Raw genomic sequence first — 20,193 nt, forward strand, 5'->3', positions numbered from 1 at the left:
ATAAACTGTCGTATCGTGTTCAAGCTGCATGGGCAGCTGTACCTCTACACGCCGTCCAAGCTCTGTTTGACTCAATGCCCAGGCGTATAAATTCCGTTATTACGGCCAGAGGTGGTTGTTCTGGGTACTGATTTCTCAGGATGTATGCACCCAAATTGCGTGAAAATGTAAACACATGTCAGTTCTAGTACAATACACTCCTGGAAATGGAAAAAAGAACACATTGACACCGGTGTGTCAGACCCACCATACTTGCTCCGGACACTGCGAGAGGGGTGTACAAGCAATGATCAGACGCACGGCACAGCGGACACACCAGGAACCGCGGTGTTGGCCGTCGAATGGCGCTAGCTGCGCAGCATTTGTGCACCGCCGCCGTCAGTGTCAGCCAGTTTGCCGTGGCATACGGAGTTCCATCGCAGTCTTTAACACTGGTAGCATGCCGCGACAGCGTGGACGTGAACCGTATGTGCAGTTGACGGACTTTGAGCGAGGGCGTATAGTGGGCATGCGGGAGGCCGGGTGGACGTACCGCCGAATTGCTCAACACGTGGGACGTGAGGTCTCCACAGTACATCGATGTTGTCGCCAGTGGTCGGCGGAAGGTGCACGTGCCCGTCGACCTGGGACCGGACCGCAGCGACGCACGGATGCACGCCAAGACCGTAGGATCCTACACAGTGCCGTAGGGGACCGCACCGCCACTTCCCAGCAAATAAGGGACACTGTTGCTCCTGGGGTATCGGCGAGGACCATTCGCAACCGTCTCCATGAAGCTGGGCTACGGTCCCGCACACCGTTAGGCCGTCTTCCGCTCACGCCCCAACATCGTGCAGCCCGCCTCCAGTGGTGTCGCGACAGGCGTGAATGGAGGGACGAATGGAGACGTGTCGTCTTCAGCGATGAGAGTCGCTTCTGCCTTGGTGCCAATGATGGTCGTATGCGTGTTTGGCGCCGTGCAGGTGAGCGCCACAATCAGGACTGCATACGACCGAGGCACACAGGGCCAACACCCGGCATCATGGTGTGGGGAGCGATCTCCTACACTGGCCATATACCTCTGGTGATCGTCGAGGGGACACTGAATAGTGCACGGTACATCCAAACCGTCATCGAACCCATCGTTCTAACATTCCTAGACCGTCAAGGGAACTTGCTGTTCCAACAGGACAATGCACGTCCGCATGTATCCCGTGCCACCCAACGTGCTCTAGAAGGTGTAAGTCAACTACCCTGGCCAGCAAGATCTCCGGATATGTCCCCCATTGAGCTTGTTTGGGACTGGATGAAGCGTAGTCTCACGCGGTCTGCCGTCCATCACGAATGCTGGTCCAACTGAGGCGCCAGGTGGAAATGACATGGCAAGCCGTTCCACAGGACTACGTCCAGCATCTCTACGATCGTCTCCATGGGAGAATAGCAGCCTGCATTGCTGCGAAAGGTGGATATACACTATACTAGTGCCGACATTGTCATGCTCTGTTGCCAGTGTCTATGTGCCTGTGGTTCTGTCAGTGTGATCATGTGATGTATCTGACCCCAGGAATGTGTCAAAGTTTCCCCTTCCTGGGACAATGAATTCACGGTGTTCTTATTTCAATTTCCAGGAGTGTATATTTGTCCAATTAATACCCGTTTATCATCTGCAATTCTTCTTGGTGTAGCAATTTTAATGGCCAGTAGTGTAGTAAGGTTTCACGACAGCAGTAACTCCTCCAAAGTTAGGAAGACTCATTTGGAGTGTGCTCTTCCATGTTTGGTGGTAAAAAGCTGAACTAGCGGAAAATGACTGGAAACAGAAACGACTGCCCAGTACCTTGGAGTAACCATCCGGAGCGAACTAAAGTGTAATGACGAAATGAAACAAATTATACAAAAATCATATTCCAGGCTGACATTCATTGTGAGAATCTTAAGAAAAGTAATAAATCCACAAGAGAAGTTGCTTACCAGATAGCTGTTCGACCGATTCTTCAGTTTTATTCATCAGTCTGGGACTCTTGCCAAATTTCAGTAATAGAAGAGAGAGAGAAGATCCAAAGAACAACGGCATCTTCAGTCACGGAAACGTGTGGTCGGCGCTAGAGCGTGATGGAAATGTCCGATAAACTCCAGTGGCAGACGCTACAAGAGAGGTGTTGTGAATCACGGAGAGGTTTAGTGATAAACGTTCGGGGGAATACCTTCTAGAAGATCGGCCCACATTTTATTTCCACAACGATAAAATCAGAGAAATTACAGCTCATAAGGAGTTCTACACATTGTTTTTCTTGTCACTTCAATTTATCGACGTGCTACTAAAAAAGGAAGATCAGCTACACACAATACATTTCTTTCACAGCAGATACTAGATAAAAGTACTGAATTTAATTTAGAAACTCACATATTGTTTATGAACTTATTCAAGCATTCGACAATGTTTAAAGGAAATAGCCCTCGTAAATATTGCTAATAATGGATATCCTGGCAAATTAATAAATTCAATAAAATTCCGAAATTCCTATTAAGACTCAAAATCATTTTTACCACAGGAAGGGTAAAGGCTTGACATTTTAGTAAATGAAGATGTCCACATAATAAGGCTCAGTATCACTTAGTCCCTACAACCCTTATGCATGCCTCTACGAATTGTAGAGAATACATAGTAAATCAAGTTATGCAGAAACATATCAAAACTTCTAAAGTTAATACAAAAGTAGTGGTGTTGTCTGACAAAGATTCAGTTCAATGTCTAATTATTTTAGATGACATAGGCCGAGAGAAATTTTCATCATTTAATTCTGGGTGTCTAACTGAACATGATAGTAATACAGATTTTCAAAGATGCTAAGATTTGAACATTTATGTGGCACTACCCACAATACAGTCGAGAACAAAAACCTGCTGGATATAAGCATAAAATTCAATAAAACCGTGGTCCCCCTATTCTCCTATTATGGCAACGAAAGCTGGGTGACGAAAACCGTAGGACGAATACAGAGCGCAGACGTTTCTGAGAATAACAAGTGTTCATTATGGAACGGAACTTATAAAAAAAAAAGAAACAATACGGCAGCTTCTAGAGGTGTAATCAGCCGAGAAGAAACTAAACAAAAACCACAGTCAATGGAATGATAAAAATAAAATGTGCAAAATAAAAGATTTTCATATTATAAATCATATGGGGCTTGAAACATGAGAAGACAAAACAAGAGACGGAAGGCGTTTGTGCAGATGTAACAGGCTAATAGCCTAAATCAAAATAGTATTGCTTGAAGTCAACGTATCTGCCCACAAAACTGTTTAAGTAATGGGAAAAATGAACAGACTGGTGGATTTAAAGTTCTACTTGTTGACTCACTCCTTTTATTCATCAAATTTGGGAATGTCGAGCAACTACGCTGGCAAATAAGTACAGTTTTGATCTGAAAATCATAGTTTTCTCACTGCAAAGCAGAGAAATTTTCATCTATCTCGACAAATTTATGAGCGACGCCTCTTCTGCACAATTTGTAACTCAACATTAGCCTGGTCAAAAGACGGAGGTCACTTTCTCGTCGTCAACACTCACGTAGCGAAATTGGATTAATTTTTGTTGAAGTTAGATCTGGTATACGGTTTGCGCATCACCTATCACTCATGAAACATCTCATTTTGTGTGGGCAGGGAAAGTATGTGAGTTAGTATGCTCTATGCCATGCGCTGGACCTTATGAGTAGTGGGTAAGAAAAAGTAAAAATGGTGGCACAAGATAGGAACAAACGGAGGATGATATCAAATTATTCAAAACACGTTCACGTGTTGTATTTACATGAGTTTAGACTCAGTAAAAAAAATGGTTCAAATGTCTGAGCACTATGGGACTCAACTTCTGAGGTCATGAGTCCCCTAGAACTTAGAACTACTTAAACCTAAATAACCTAAAGACATCACACACATCCATGCCCGAGGCAGAATTCGAACCTGCGACCGTAGCAGTCGCGCGGTTCCGGACTGAGCGCCTAGAACCGCTAGACCACCGCGGCCGGCTTAGACTCAGTACCGTCAATGACTAAGCAAGTATGGAAATGTTCCGCTTGCGGTACTTGACACAGCTAATCGACTTGAGCTTTACTACTGATGGCTCCGACTATGCGTGTTCAAAAAATGGTTCAAATGGCTCTGAGCACTATGGGACTTAATTGCTGTGGTCATCAGTCCCCTAGAACTTAGAACTACTTAAACCTAACTAACCTAAAGACATCACACAACACCCAGCCATCACGAGGCAGAGAAAATCCCTGACCCCGCCGGGAATCGAACCCGGGAACCCGAGCGCGGGAAGAGAGAACGCTACCACACGACCACGAGATGCGGGCCTATGCGTGTTATCACTTTCTCGAAATGGAAGATAAAAACTTCATCTAATGTCGTGTATACAAGAAAAGAGCATAATACAACGAAACCCACACCCACAAGAACTTTGTCCAGAATGTGGGGGAATTTATGTATTTTACAAATCCTTTCCCAAGGCGAGCTGGTCCAGCTGGTACGAAGAGACCACAAGCATAATTCCCAGAAGAGAGAATAGTTCTCGAATGCTCTTATCGAGATCGTGAAAGTGCGAGACATATCACCTTTGTGCCCCTGTTTCACCTCTTCCAAAGCAATAGAAGCTGTCACTAAATCGCTTTCCTAACTAGATCAACGCCACAATTGAGTTCTTTGAACTGTAAGTTATTACCAGACTGGAGCTTCTACACTGTAGCTAAAAATGAGGTTACATATGAATGCTTGAAAATTGTATTTAATGAACAGACCATAAATAGGAAATTACAGATACTACCTATTTGAGTGGCATAAGAGACTACAAACCCAACTTGGAGGTAAACACACCTTGTAATAATACGAGAAGAGGATAATTTTAGTAAAGTACATAAAGTTTCCTACAAAGTGACAAAAAGGATCGCTAGTTCTCTATATATTCTAGGTCGGTAGCAATCACATTATCACCTTTTTATAACAATTTACTTATTTTATCGTGCCCAACGCATTGCTTTGTTTTGTTGTTGCTGGTAGGAAACGCCACTTTAATTCACGACGTTTCACGCTTAAGAGTTATAAGGAGTGTCATCGTTTTTGTAATGAAGTATCAGCAGAAATTTGTTGGTTCGCTTTTTTAAATAACTACAGAATGTTTTAGTGAACAATTACTGTAGCGTACTGTTAAAGCTGACGACGCTGGTTTTGGGGAGAGTAAGATGGCTATAACAGAAGGACAGAAGAGGAAAAAGTAAAAAAGAGGACAAAAGAAAAAAAACGGTTCTGGGACTACAAATCCAGAAGTCGAGGTCCCAACACTCAGCTGGTCCTAGTATTTTCTTTGTCACTTCTCCCTTCTTTCACCTTTGAAAATGTGGAAAATACCTAGTTTACAGTGGTTCCATGTCCCAGATAAACTCTACGTACTCATATAGCTTTAAAACATCTTTCAAAAGTAGCTGATAATTCTTATTAATTGTGGGATCAATGGACAATCTGTTTCGCAGTTCAGAATCGCATCTCCAAGTTAATCTCCAACAACAAAAATACGAATTAGAGGCCGTTAAGTGCAGAAACTGGTAATAGTGCCTACTATGAAGGAAACAGAAAATTATTTACTTAACTGGAGCACATTAAGGCATTAGACCAATACGATCTCCCAACGTTCTATAAAACAATATGCTGAAGATGCGATTCATTATGGCGAAACCGGTTGTATCTTGATCTCACAGTAAACGAGGATTAGCAGCTACAACAGCACTCAACAATTGTTTAGAGGTTTTTACCACAGTTTTTTTTTTCTTTACAATCTTTTAACTGATTATAGATTAAGCAGTAAACTTATATCTTCTGCAACTGGCTGAAGAAATCATTTCAAAGGTCGGGTGAAGACAAAAACATAGACGACGAAAAGGACCATGCCTCGCAAGGGAGTAAGATATTCAAGGCAACCTTCGAGCTGAGGGCAGTTTGTTTCTTGCGTTCAAACGTACCGCTTTTCTTGGTACGCATGTAAGAAACAATAAAACTGACTCCATAACGTACTCGATCGTGAGCTAAATCGGGAAGAATTTGACCCCTCGGGAATGAGGGCGACGGCCAGCGATCCCTCAGTCTGGAGCCGTGTCCGCGGATCAGGGGTGTTTTTTCTTGCGGAGAGAGACGGGAACACGTCGGCGAGGGCGATCAGCCGGCCTGACGCTCCCATTTGCATTGCATATCAAATGGCCGCCACGGCTGCCAGGGCAGACAAACATCCATAAACATGGCGGGCGGCGGCGACGGCCATGCAGATAAAGATGATTTGCCACGCGGCAGTGCGCCGCTGCCGTCTGGGCCGGCCTTGGAGGCAGCCTGTCAGCCTGTCAGCCTGTCACAGGTCGGCAGGGGCACAGGCCAGCACACGGTAAGCGGACTCACCAGGCCGTCTGCGATAGAGGGCGCTCCAGCCCAGAGCCAAGCAGTACCCTGCCCCCACCTGTGGAGTACGAAGAGGTGGTGAGTTCTCTCTCGAACTCCGCGACATGCTGAGGAAAACATGTATCTGGCAGAGGAGGTCAGATTCTGCCCTCCCATTTCCTTCTTTTATGTGCTACAACCTACAATTATAATGACGAGATTTCAGACAAGAGGAGGGTAGTTTTTAAAATTTGGAGCTACAGAAGAATGCTGAAGAGCTGATGGATAGTTCAGAAAACTAAGAAGCAGCTACTGTATCGAATGGGGCAGGAAAGGAATTTATTGTACAACTTCGCTAAAAGAGTGAATGGATTGTTAGAGCATATCCAGAGGCATCAAGGATTTGTCAGTTTGATAATGGAGGAAGTGTTGGGGTAGAACGCTTAAAGGGCGACCAAGGGTTGCCTGCAGTAATCAGCGAGTAGCAGGTTATGGTACACTACTGGCCATTAAAACTGCTACACCATGAAGATGACGTGCTAACGACGTGAAATTTAACCGACAGGAAGAAGATGCTGTGATATGCAAATGATCAGCTTCTCAGAGCATTCACACAAGGTTGGCACCGGTGACGACACCTACAACGTGTTCACATGAGGAAAGTTTCCAACCGATTTCTCATACACAAACAGCAGTTGACCGGCGCTGTCTGGTGAAACGCTGTTGTAATGCCTCATGTAAGGAGGAGAAATGCATACCATCACGTTTCCACTTTGATAAAAGTCTTATTGTGGCCTATCGCGATTGCGGTTTATCGTATCGCGACATTGCTGCTCGCGTTGGTCGAGATCCAATGCCTGTTAGCAGAATATGGAATCGGTGGGTTCAGGAGGGTAATACAGAACGCCGTGCTGGATTCCAACTGCTTCGTATCACTAGCAGTCGACATGACAGGCATCTTATACCCATGGCTGTAACGGATCGTGCAGCCACGTTTCGATCCCTGAGTCAACAGATGTGGACGTTTGCAAGACAACAACCATCTGCACGAACAGTTCGACGACATTTGCAGCAGCATGGCTATCAGCTCGTAGACCAAGGCTGCGGTTACCCTTGACGCTGCTTCACAGACAGGAGCGCCTGCGATAGTGTACTCAACGACGAACCGGGGTGCACGACAGGCAAAACGTCATTTTTCGAATGAATCCAGGTTCTGTTTACAGCATCATAACGGTCGCATCCATGTTGGGCGACACCGCTGTGAACGCACATTGGAAGCGAGTATTCGCCATCGCCATACTGGCGCATCAGCCGACGTGATGCTATGGGGTGGCATTGGTTACACGTCTCGGTCACGTCTTGTTCGCATTGACGGCACTTCGAACAGTGGACGTTACATTTCAGATGTGTTACGACCCGTGGCTCTACCATTCATTCGATTCCTGCGAAACCCTACATTTCAGCAGGTTAATGCACGACCGCACGTTGCAGGTCCTGTACGGGCCTTTCTGGATACAGAAAATGATCGACTGCTGCCCTCGCCCTCGTCTGGTCAATGGTGGCCGAGCAACTGGCTCATCACAACACGCCAGTCACTACTCTTGATGAACTGTAGTGTCGTGTTGAAGCTGCATGGGCAGCTGTACCTGTACACGCCGTCCAAGCTCTGTTTGACTCAATGCCCAGGCGTATCAAGGCCGGTATTACGGCCAGAGGTGGTTATTCTGGGTACTGATTTCTCAGGATCAATGCACTCAAATTGCGTGAAAGTGTAATCACATGTCAGTTCCAGTATGATATATTTGTCCAATGAATACCCGTTTATCATCTGCATTTCTTCTTTGTGTAGCAATTTTAATGGCCAGTAGTGTACTTATGCTGAGATGAAGAAGCTTGCTCAGGATGGACTAGCGTGTAGAGCCGCATATAATGCGTTCGAACTAAAGAGTACTACAAGAAGCATGCCGGGAGAAGGTAATACTTAGTACCAGAAGACATTTCCAATCTTGGTATACAGGATGTCCATCCTAAGAATCCTCAGGTGCATTTTCTGTGGTATTTGGGTAGATGTATGCAATTTTGTATTTCCAACGTTCAGCAGGAGTCATCCCAAGTAAATGCTGCTAATCACTTCTTTCCTGCGACGCCCATCGTCGATGGAAAAATTCGTTTTTTTTTCCTGTTACAAACAAACTGATATTTAAAGTGAATTTTACGTCCGCATGTGGCAGAGTGGATCCACATTAGTCTTTTACGATATTCGCTTTACCGGTACGTATTAACAGGGACAGTGAGACCGGACGAATAACAAATACTCCAGCAGCGACACACCAGCCCTGCCACCCACTGACTCCTACCACTGAGTCAGTCCTGAGATACTGGTTGCTTCGCGTTTGACTGTTCCTGTCAATATATAGAGGTAAAACGAATATCGTACTGGACTAACATGGTAGCCCTCTGTCGAATGGACACGTAAAGTTCCGATTTAAAAAATTAATTTGTCTGACACGGGAAAGCAACCGGTACTTTGTGTCGCTGCTGAGCCTCGTATGAAAGACGTTTATGAGCAGGATTTGTGTGGGCTGACACCAGCTACACATGGCCAATACGAAACTGCTAATATCTGTAGAAACACCAGGGAAAATACGCCAGACAACCCACAGGAGAGACACCCGGTAGACGTGACTTGCGATTTTCAGAAATGTACTGTTGGGTAAGACAATCCCTAGCACTCTTAGGAGAGGAAAGAGGGGCAGAAAAACAAAACTAAGGAAAAAGGAATTACATTAGTTTAGAGTTCATAGTTTCCAGGTTTGCAGTGCTGCTTGGTGAGAGTCTCAATGACAATTAACTCCCAGCGGTAGGATGTGGTAGTAGGAAGAGATAACATATAAAATATGTCTTTGGAATTGATTAAATCTTGCCGGGTTATCAGCCGAGTCGTGTCATCGTTTTGTCACAGCGACTCATCGAGTTTCCTATTCAGTTTTCAGACGAACTGTCGCGTTCATGTCCAGTTTGTTCCTTTACAGCCCCTTTACTGCAGACTCCTCTGAAGAGGAATCAAGTGGTGGACCGTTCTCGTGTCTCGGGAGGAGAGGTCTCGGTTGGTGGTGGACTCGGTGGAGGGATAGCGAAGAGTAGGCGTGGTGGAGGGTTTTCGAGCGCCGAGTCCTGGTGTTATCTGACTGTGCTGCCATCTACTCCAGTCACTTTCACATCAGAGCGTTCCAAAACCACTGTCCTGTTGACGAGATCGTCACGTATTTCCACTGCCTCTTCGATAACCAAATTCCAGAACCAGTTGGCGCGGCACAGCACATTTGTCTGTTCGTAAACAGACTTGCGCTCTCCGTTGACGCTGTATTTAGCCCCAGCAGACTCGTCAGTATGGCATAGGCGAACGCTGCTCACATATTGTGAACGACCCTGCGAGATGCACCATTGCGTCTGGCCGTTGTCACACTCGTTATTAATGTTGCTGACGTCATTTTCCCGTAGCTCTAGTTTGTCTTGGCTGACGCAAGCATATTCTCGATTTAACTGCTGAGCGGAAAATGATATTTATGTTGCGTTTTCCATTATCCTCGCACTTTTAGCTGTGAGAGGTCCTGCGTACGAAAGGATCGCTAGGCGCTTCTGAATTGTTTCCTTTCTTCTTCCACGTATTTCGGCTGAAGAGCGCGTCTTATTTGTGTCTCCGAGTAGGCGTTCCTGTGAAATGTTTCGCACAAATACTGTGACTTGGTAGGCAGACGTCCCTTGTCGCATACGTCTCGCACCCTGTGTGTCAGGTTGGTGAGCACAGATTTGCGTTGCGCTGGGTGGTGGCAGCTATTGGGTTTTAGGTACAGGTCCTTGTGTGTATTCTTCCTGTAGACAAAATGTCCCAGCTTGTCACCAGAGATCTTCTTTCTTTGAATGTCTAGAAACGATACGCATACGTTTTCTTCAACACCCGTAGTGAACTGGATGCTGTCGGGTATGTTGTTAAGGTTGAAGAGCAAGCGTCTGGTCTCATGTGCGTGATTTCGAGAGTTACTTCCTCGAAGCGTTCCGTATATAGGTTATCAGTGCCTAGAGCTATAGAGGCGGCTCCATGTATCCGCTCATATTATTTTACTTCTCCCCGGAAGTAGGCGGTCGTGAGCACGTGTCGAAAAGCTTCACTGTGTCACTGTCGAAGACTCTCTCTAGTAGTACCATGAAGTCCTCTAGTGGTAACTGTTTGCAGAGAAACGTGACGCCGAAACTGACTTGGAGGAATAGAACGTTGTGATGTGCAGTAGGAAACTCGTCAAAAAGTTGTGACAACTTGATGCCACTACTCTGCTAACAAACTGAGAAGATTTAATCAATTAAAATCGGCGAGAAATCCTGCACTCCTATATATCTCTGGAATTTTTTTAGTAACTCAGTCATAATGCAATGTGTAAATGACTCACTACATCATGGAAAATATATTCTGGAACTATAACTACAAGGGATGGGGGTACAAGAGACAATGTTATGCGTAAACACAACAGCAGAACTTATGGTCCAACATGAATTATAAGTCCTACACAATTGACTTACTATGCGGGAAAAAGTTGTTGGACTGTGTTTACACTTTAAAAACGTGAAAAATAAACTTTTTGTGCATTATATACAGATTAAATTTTTTTATATCTTATATTAAAGTGAGTTAAGTATATACCGGAGCAACGCAACAACGTCCGATTATCAATAAGTACGTGATAAACAGTACGCATTTGGTACTGCAAATGGAATTTAATTCCATATAATAGGCTATGATTTCCAGTGTTCGATCTATGATGTATTCTTTGAGCGGAACCACGTATGTATAAATCTGCTTTAAATAATCAGCCTTATGCACCTATAAGAAGACCATTGTATAGGAATGATAAATGGAACGGGAAAAAAACAGACACAATGAAATGGGAACATTTTTAAACTCCGGAGTTAACAGATGCTGCAAATTTATCAAATCTTGTTACCCCCAGAAAAAACTCTTTCAAAAGCATTAGAGAATAGTTAACTTGGCATAAGAACTAGCAACAGAGAGCAAATACTGTGCGGATAGAAATATATTGTTGAGATTGATGGATGCAGAGGTATGCAAAAAATAAACGATTGAAGGTTAGGTCAACGTCCTGCCGACATACACGTTATTAACCCATAACTTCCCAGCGTGTCCATACGGACACAATTGTTGGCTAGTTTTGTTTTTAGTTCGTTGTTGACTTACAATTATTTTTAGCGTTCGCGGTCACATATTGTTTCCAGGGAGGGTTTCAATTTTACGTACATTGTGTTAACACTTTATTGTTACCATTTACACTGTGATTGTGACAGCCTGTATTTCAGGGAGTGCTTTGACGTCTGCAATGGAGCATGTTGATGTAAACTAAGTAATCTTTCGTAAAGAACTTCTTCAGTTTGGCATGTGAAACTGTTTGCAGTATATCTAAATATGTTTACAGAGATTTTCATTTGAGAAAAGTTGTTGTCCATCGATTTACTTTCTGTTTATGGAGTGATTATTTCAGGCCGTGTCCATACGGACACGCTGGGCAGTTGCAGGGTCAAAAATGATTTCGTTTCTTTTTCTCTTTTCATATCATAACAGAGGTATGGCAGAATCTTTAGAGCCTGGTTTGACTGTGCAGGATGTTTTAGACATCCTGTTTGAGGATTCAAACGTTCCTTAGGCTGATGGAATTTACATCACGCCCCCTGATCCTGCAGTCCTCACGGATGAAGATTCGGATGATGAGGATGAAGGAGGAATAGCAGATAATCTCAATCCTAGGCAACCCTGGGCTGAAGCTGAAATAAGATTAACAGACACATACACAGAAACAGATTTCAGAAATGTAGATTACAGTGACAGAAATATGCAAAAAACCTGGGTTCACGGTGCACTAATTTCAAATTTGAAGTCTTCTCCTGATCCATGCTTTGACACGTATGTTGATAAGTCTGTAGTGAAAATTTTCGAATTATTCTTTGGTGACGATCTGATACAATTCCTAGTTGATGAATCAAACAACTACGCACTTTTCAAGAACTTTCCAAATCCTAATATAACTTGTGATCCTCATTCTAAGTAGTTATAACTCTCTCCCTAATAAGAGGTTATACTGGGATTCCAATTTAGACACACGAAATGATTTTGTATGCAATGCCATGAGGAGAAATCGTCTTGAACAAATTCTTAGATTTCTGCACTGTAACGACAATAACAAATTTGATGAAAAGGACAAGATGTGGGTAATTAGACCCTTTATTGAAATAGTAAGGGACATATGTAATAAGTTGTTTGCTCCTCAGCAACATCTGTCTTACTATGAATCAATGATAAAATATTTTGGGAGACACTCATGCAAGCAATTTATAACGGGGAAATCGATACGATTTGGATTTAAAGCATGATGTTTATGCTCTACTTCTGGATATCTGGTAATTTTTTCTATTTTCAAGAAAAATCACCCAGTCCAAATACAGTATATGAAGCACAGTTTGGTAAGGCTACTGTCCCGCTCGTTCAGATGATAGATGATTTGACACTGGATGTAAAGTTACTGCCATTCTAGTTTTTTTTTTTACAACCTATTAACAGGTTATTCTGTTCTGTCATACCTGAGAGAAAAGGACTATGGAGCAACAGGCACTATCAGAGAAAATAGAGTTCCCAAATCTTGCCCAATTTCCTCAAAGAAAGTGCTAGTTAAAAAGGAAAGAGGGTATTTTGAATTCTCAATTTGCAAGGATGATGATGTTATAGTCACAAAATAGGTGGACAATTCAGTTGGTTACTGTAGCTTCTACCTGTGAAGGAGTTGAACTTTTATCATTTGTAAAAAGATATTCCGCAAAGGAGAAGAAGACAGTTAAAGTAAAACGTCCTCGAATTATCACAGCCTATAATAAGCACATGGGAGGAGTGGATAGGATGGATGAAAACATTGCCATGTGCAGAATAAACATTCGAAACAAGAAGTGGTATGGGCTTTACTTTCTTGGCTGATTGACGTATCTGTACATAATGTGTGGCAGCTGAAGAAAGGAATGCGAGCTAGGACTACTCAACTTGAATTCAGAAGAGAAATTGTACAAGTTTAACCAAAAAGACATATGAATCCCGTAAAAGGAGCAGGCAGGCCGTCTATCAGTCCTATGCGAGGATACAAATCGCGTATTCCAAGTGATATTAGATATGATGGTATAATGCACTATATCAAGAAAACTGAGAAGAAGGTAAGATGTGTAGGTTTGTACTGCAAACAGAAATCATCAGCTGTTCGCTCAAAATGTGGAAAATGTGATGTAGGACTGTGTTTAGAGTGTACCATGAAAGTCATTAAAACAAATGATTGTGAATTATTTTGTGTATGATGTTATACATTGGTTTGTAAGAATTATTTCGTTCAAATTTTGCCTTACTTGTACTAAAAATCTGATTAATAAAACATATCTTCATATGTATTTCAATATCACAGAAAATATTTCAAATATGCGTCTGAGTTCCCAGCGTGTCCATATGGACACGTTATGTCACAGACAAACTAAGACAGAGAAGAGTTAAATAGTAGCTTATATGAACTACTTAGATGCACAAGAAGTCAAACAATTGAAAATAAATTTAAATATCCAATTTTGAAAAATTAGGGCAGTTAAGGCTTAAAGACATGTACGAAGGAACTGTCCTGACATTTGCCTGAAGTGATTCACGGAAACGGCGGAAAATGTAACTCCTTATGACCAGATAGGGATCTGAGTTTCTTTCTTCCCAATGTGGGTGGAGTCTTTTCACGAAGATGTTGAAATAAACAGACTAGCGTATCGCAGAGTCACTTCAAGCCACTCAAAAGACGGCATATTACAAAAGAATCCTAGAGAAATTTTGAAAGCCCGGTAATGTATAGTACAAGGCATCTCTATTGTGACTGGGTAAAATTTTTGTAATACATTTCACAGTCTACATGTACCTACCACGTTCACGGTTTTCACTGTTATCTCATCTGAACCGACTTCTGGAAAAGCGAAAATACAGCTCTAGGTTCTTCTGCTATACCCTAAATCGGTCGTTTAAGACGTCGGTGCTAATTTCCGTAGCTATCCTGACAGTCCGAGCCTCTTCACTTCTACTGACTTCTGCGTCGATGGTACAAAAAATCCTAATCTTCCTCCTACCTTTTCGCTACGACAGTGGTTTCAGAATGACTATGTCAATCGACCAATAGAGGAATGACGCCATAAAAGTGAAGATAAACTACGCATAAAAGAAATTATGTTTCTTTTCACTATAAAAACAGCATTTAAGGGAGATTTCCGGCCCTGAGGTTTAAAACTTTGTATTGCATTTTTTGACTCCTTAATAATGAGTGATCAAAAGGATTTTGTCGGAAAATTACACATGAAAGTTGCGTTTTAGTGGAAGTGTGCATACGCCCACTCTAGCCGCTGCCTGCACTTGGACCTATTTCTCTGTAAAGCTACTGTAACATTCTAGGTCGAAGAAAGTATTGGTATAGGTGCTGTACTTGCCCACCTGATGTCCAAAGTATATGTTTTCGATAAAAGTGAGACGAAGAACGTGGTTGTGCGACATTCTACCGCAGGAGTTTGACGATTGACAATCCACAGCAAGATTACTCTTCTGAAAGTAGGTGTAAATGGAAGCAAGCTAAGATTAGCCGCCACTAAGTAGAGAAGTTATTGTACAAACAGTTTGATGGAGAGACGTATTGGAGTCTATAAGCGGAACAACAATGAAGCACTAAATTCGTAATTTGGATATGCGCTCCAAAACATAGGTTTTCGAGTGTAAAAGTCGCCCAAATTGCCAACAATTGAGCTTGCGTCAATTTTAACGACATATTTAAGGGTGTCCTGCTTAACATGAAAGTCATGGAAGTCGGTTATCGGCACCACGCTTGCTTGCTCAATCGCTACGAAAAGGGGAGAGAAACGCCTCAAGCGTCGGGACCGACGTCAGTTCTAGAGCAGCGTAGAGGCTAAAAATGCGGCTAGAGAGACCTGCGCGTTAAAAAATAACATCTTCGAAGAAGATGAGGGTTCACTGTATGGCCCAGGAATAGCAATTAATAGTAAGCTGAAAAATGGTTAAGTTATATATACAAAAGCGAACTCAAAACCTTAAATGCGTATTTCTATAGATAATGTTTTTTAAACTGCTTCGCTTGATTAAAAAAAGAACTGTTAGGTGAAACTGGATGCCGTCTTGGATTTAATACGACGGTTGTCCATAAAGTAAGTTCTGATCGGTGGCGAAATGGAAACCACAGTAAAGATCAGAAACGTTTTACTTGCAACAGTTAGGTACACCTTCCACCTACTTCTCTACACAGTCGCCGCTCCGTCGTAGTGTTCTATCAACTTTCCGGTATCCTCGTCATAGAAATCAGCCGCCTGTGCTTTCGGCCGGTTATCTGCACTGGTCTGCAGCTCTTTGTCTGTGTAAACATTTTGTCTTCGTAGCCAGCGGTTCTTGTGAGCAGAGATGAGACTCAGGGGGAGCCAATTACGGACTGTATTGTGGGTGATCAAACACTTCTCATCGGAAACGCTGCAGGAGCGTCTTCATTGCCTCTGTAGTGTGCGGCCGAGAATTGGCGTGAAGAAGGAACTGCTCGACAGTTGTGTTAAGTGGGCTGCATGACACAGGCGAAATCTCTTTCAAATGGTTTAAATGGCTATGAGTACTATGGGACTCAACATCTGAGGTCATCAGTCCCCTAGAACTTAGAACTACTTAAACCTAACTAACCTAAGGACATCACACACATCTATGCCCGAGGCATGATTCGAACCTGCGACCGTAGCGGTCACGCGGTTCCAAACTGAAGCGCCTAGAACCGCACGGCCACACCGGCCGGCACGCGAAATCTCTAACCAGGCCCTCATACTTGGCGGGAGACGCTATTCCCTACGCATCTTTATGTGCTCTCTGTTCACTCAGAACTTAAAAGAGGGACGCGATACGATCGACGTGCATACCAGAGACACTGCCCAACACATCTGTGCAAAGCTTTGCCTGATTTTTCCAGTGGTTTCCACTTCGCCACCGATCGGAACTTACTTTCTGGACAACCCTCGTAAAATGAACACTTGTAAAAAGGTATATATACAGGGTAAATTAATTCAAGTTTCATAATTAAATATTATATTGAACCACAGATGGTTAAATGTAGTATCTATTATGTTAACAGCATCGCTGCTCAACAGCGATCGCTGATTCAAGATGGTATTGGTAATGTGTTAGAATAACTATAGATCGAATGACCTATGGAGGACACTCAAATGGAAAGTCGTGTTGTATCTGATGTCTGCTGGATGTATACTTACTCTATACGGGCAGTAATGATTTTTTTATTTGCAAGACACCATGGTGTTTGCCAACTGTAAAAGGAATCTCAACAGAAGTTGGAAATAATTAAGGTAAATAAAGTTGCTTGCGCGTAGTCATAAGTGATGATTGAGACAATGTAGAGCACTCACATCCAGCGATTTTGTAAAGCTAATTGTTAATTTATAATCACTTCATTGCGTGTGTTAATTGTGAGCATTATTAATTTTCAAATAGTCAAAATACAAGTTTTAAAGTTAGTCACATATTGTCGCTTACCTCATGTCAATACTACAGCAGTTCCTAGATCAATGTCATTTTTGATTAACTATTTCTCTCAAGAAGTTATTGTCAGTCACATTCTATTTAATTAAAATGTATGTTACGCAACAGCCTTGCACCATAGCTATCTTCTAACTACACAATTTAAAGTACTAACAGAGATCAGTGCGAAGAGCTTTACCATTGCGCTGATAAAGGTAAGGAATTTTATTATTTCAGGGACAGCATTCATTAAGCACAGGGACCATTACTTTCAAAATGATCAAGTTTTGTTTTATTACCAGGGCCAATTTCAGATTACTAGTGTTGCGTCAGATTCAATTTTGGTGTTACGTAAATTAATGCAGTTTTGGTTTGGTTTAAAATTATTGACCGTTTACATTCTCGCAGCTAAACTGAATTTACATTCTCGCAGTCAGAAAAGTTCAGGACATGGCAAAGCGCATAAGCGACGAGATAAAATACGCGTTCACATGCGTTCTCATCCTGACTGTTGTGTTTCAGACCAATGTCAGTTAAGCAACTGCAGTCATATTTCAAACATACATGTTTCACTTGTTATTTTGGCGCGAACTTCACAAAACATTACATTTTTGATAATATTTGTTATTTATTTAAATTTAAATGCAAGTGGCTGCCATTTTCAAATTCATTGCAGGACATTTGATTTTCGAGGTTCACGCAGTTGAGAATTCAATTTTTATCGTGTACATATGTCTAGTTTTGATTGTAGACCTATACTGCACCCTCAGTCGAGTGAACGGTGTAGTTGTACAATCTGCGCAGAGATGTTTTGGCGATCATTTTGTGCTGCACAGGCTCATCAATTTACTATCCAAAAATTATTTCGCGGTTTTTAAGATATGTACTTTTCTTTGCCAATAAAGATTTGTATGTAAAAACAATTTTTTGGAGGGAGTTGAGCATGAGCATACAATAAGACTCTGAGACCAGAAATCCTCCTCAACAAACAACTTCAAAAATATACTCACATACAAATCCAACGATAAGTGAAATGGTTTGATAGTATTTTATTGACAGGAAGTTATTACTTTCTGACAATATTATTGTTATAAAAACAGCCTCCACCATTGGATTAGCTCTCTATTTGGCAGTTCACATGTCTGAATGTGTGCACCTTCGCTGCGCACTTTGAAACTGTACCTGTACAGCGACTTCGACGCCCATTCGGCTAGTGGAGCTCCAGTTCTGCCCTAGCGCCTTAGGTCACGCAACCCCTTCGACATACCTTGGATTCAACGAGCCCGCATGCAGGCAGGAACAGCCACACGGAACACTTTGATTCGTGTTGACAACAGAGGGCGGATTTGTTGCTACATCACCATCTGAACTCCGCAAGCCACCTTTCGACGTGCAGCAAAGGGTCTGTCACTTGGCCCGTTCCCTGTCCTAGTGCAGGGCAAAACACGCTGTCTTCGCTCGCTAGAGCTGCACGCTAAGTCTAGAAGAACTTTACTGTAAACAAACTACGACTGTTTTTTGTTGTTCACTACTGAAACTTACTGTGCATCTGTGACAAACATGCTTCCTTTAGAGGTAAGTTTTATGTTTTTTTGACTTATCGTTTGTGAGCTACAGAAAAATAGAGCATTGTGTGAAAAATGATACATAAGAAAAATGATACATAACTTAACTGTTTGATATCTTGCAGCACTATCTGTACGACATGTGATTTTGTGTGAGAATTTATATGGTTGAATACTGATTTAATGTTGTGTGTCTTAACAAGCAGGCTCATCTTGCCGTCACTACTAGAGGAAAAGCGCGTTTCTGTGTCTGGTCTACGTGACAGTCACCTATCTAGTTATTATTGCCATTGACAATACGTAAGCACACTGCGTCACCAAAGGAGACTTGAAACCACACAAAGCACGTGACAATCCAAACAATGTTCTTCGCGAAACCCATCTTAGAAGGTTCAACAGCTCTGTTTCATAGAAAGGGGTAAACTGGATTAAATGACAACCACATTTCGTATCCAGAGACAGACTGATGTTGAAAAAGTCATTAAACCCCAGTCTTATGGAACCAGCCCCACAAAAACAAATGTAAGGTCTACTCGTGTACATTTTTGCCACTATATCTCTTTATCTCAAGGGTCGTGAACATGATATCCAAGTGTGCTCAGAAGTGATACATCAGGCTGTTAAATTTTAGTGCTCCCTTGTTTGTTTCGTAATGAGAAGCCACATTACTGTGGCTCAACAGGAATTTCCCGTGCAGCTATGAATCCCAATTCTTCACGCTATATTATAATAAACGTGTGCATATCTAGAAAATAGGCTTTCAAGCCTACCTCAAATTAAGGTAGTGTATAGTTCCACTAGTTGAAGATGATCACACATGGAAGTAGCCTCCAGCTACGTTGCCTTCAATACACTATGGTACGGAACTGATACCCGGTACAGCATACAGATATACTTTTTCTCTACGTTTCGTTACAGCCTTCACTCCTATATAGGGATGTAGCTACATCATCTGCTCAAAGGATTTTTCGGAGCACTAATTTCACATAAAGGAAATCACATATTTCCATTGTCATTGCTATGTCGAAAAATGGCGTAGCGCCTGCAGCAGTCTCTGATCTGAATAGAAATCTGTCCAAAGCTGTGCGGTAGTTACCATATAAATTTGTTTCACGTGCACCTGCTCTGGGGGTCTGTAGGTGGTGCGAACTCGTGAAGGAAAGTGAAGGAGACATAGATGCTTGAGAGAGTCTGCGGAGTTCAGTCCATCAGAAAGAAAAGCTATTTTTTGTACTGATAACACTTGCATAACTTTTATTTAACGAAAGATTTAAGGAACTACATATTTTAATGGCACGCAGTGTTATTTTAACGGCATTCGAGGCTTCTGGGAAATAAGAGTTCAGTGATGTTTGTTAACGTTTGTTGTGAAGTTTTCGCAAAAAATCTGGCTGAGTTCTAAATACCAGTGCCACGGACGGCGGCAAGAAGTTCTCTCCTCTGTGAAGGGCGTAAACACCGTAGCACAGCGCTCGGTTCGATGTGGAAACAGTGTGCACCATGTTACCTTTGTCTAAGGATCCTAGCGTCTTCGCGTTTGTCACATTGCGTGAAGAATGAGATCCAGTAATGAAATTACCCGATATTATTTTA

Source organism: Schistocerca gregaria, chromosome 1, assembly GCF_023897955.1.
Source record: "Schistocerca gregaria isolate iqSchGreg1 chromosome 1, iqSchGreg1.2, whole genome shotgun sequence".
Taxonomy (NCBI): Eukaryota; Metazoa; Arthropoda; class Insecta; order Orthoptera; family Acrididae; genus Schistocerca; species Schistocerca gregaria.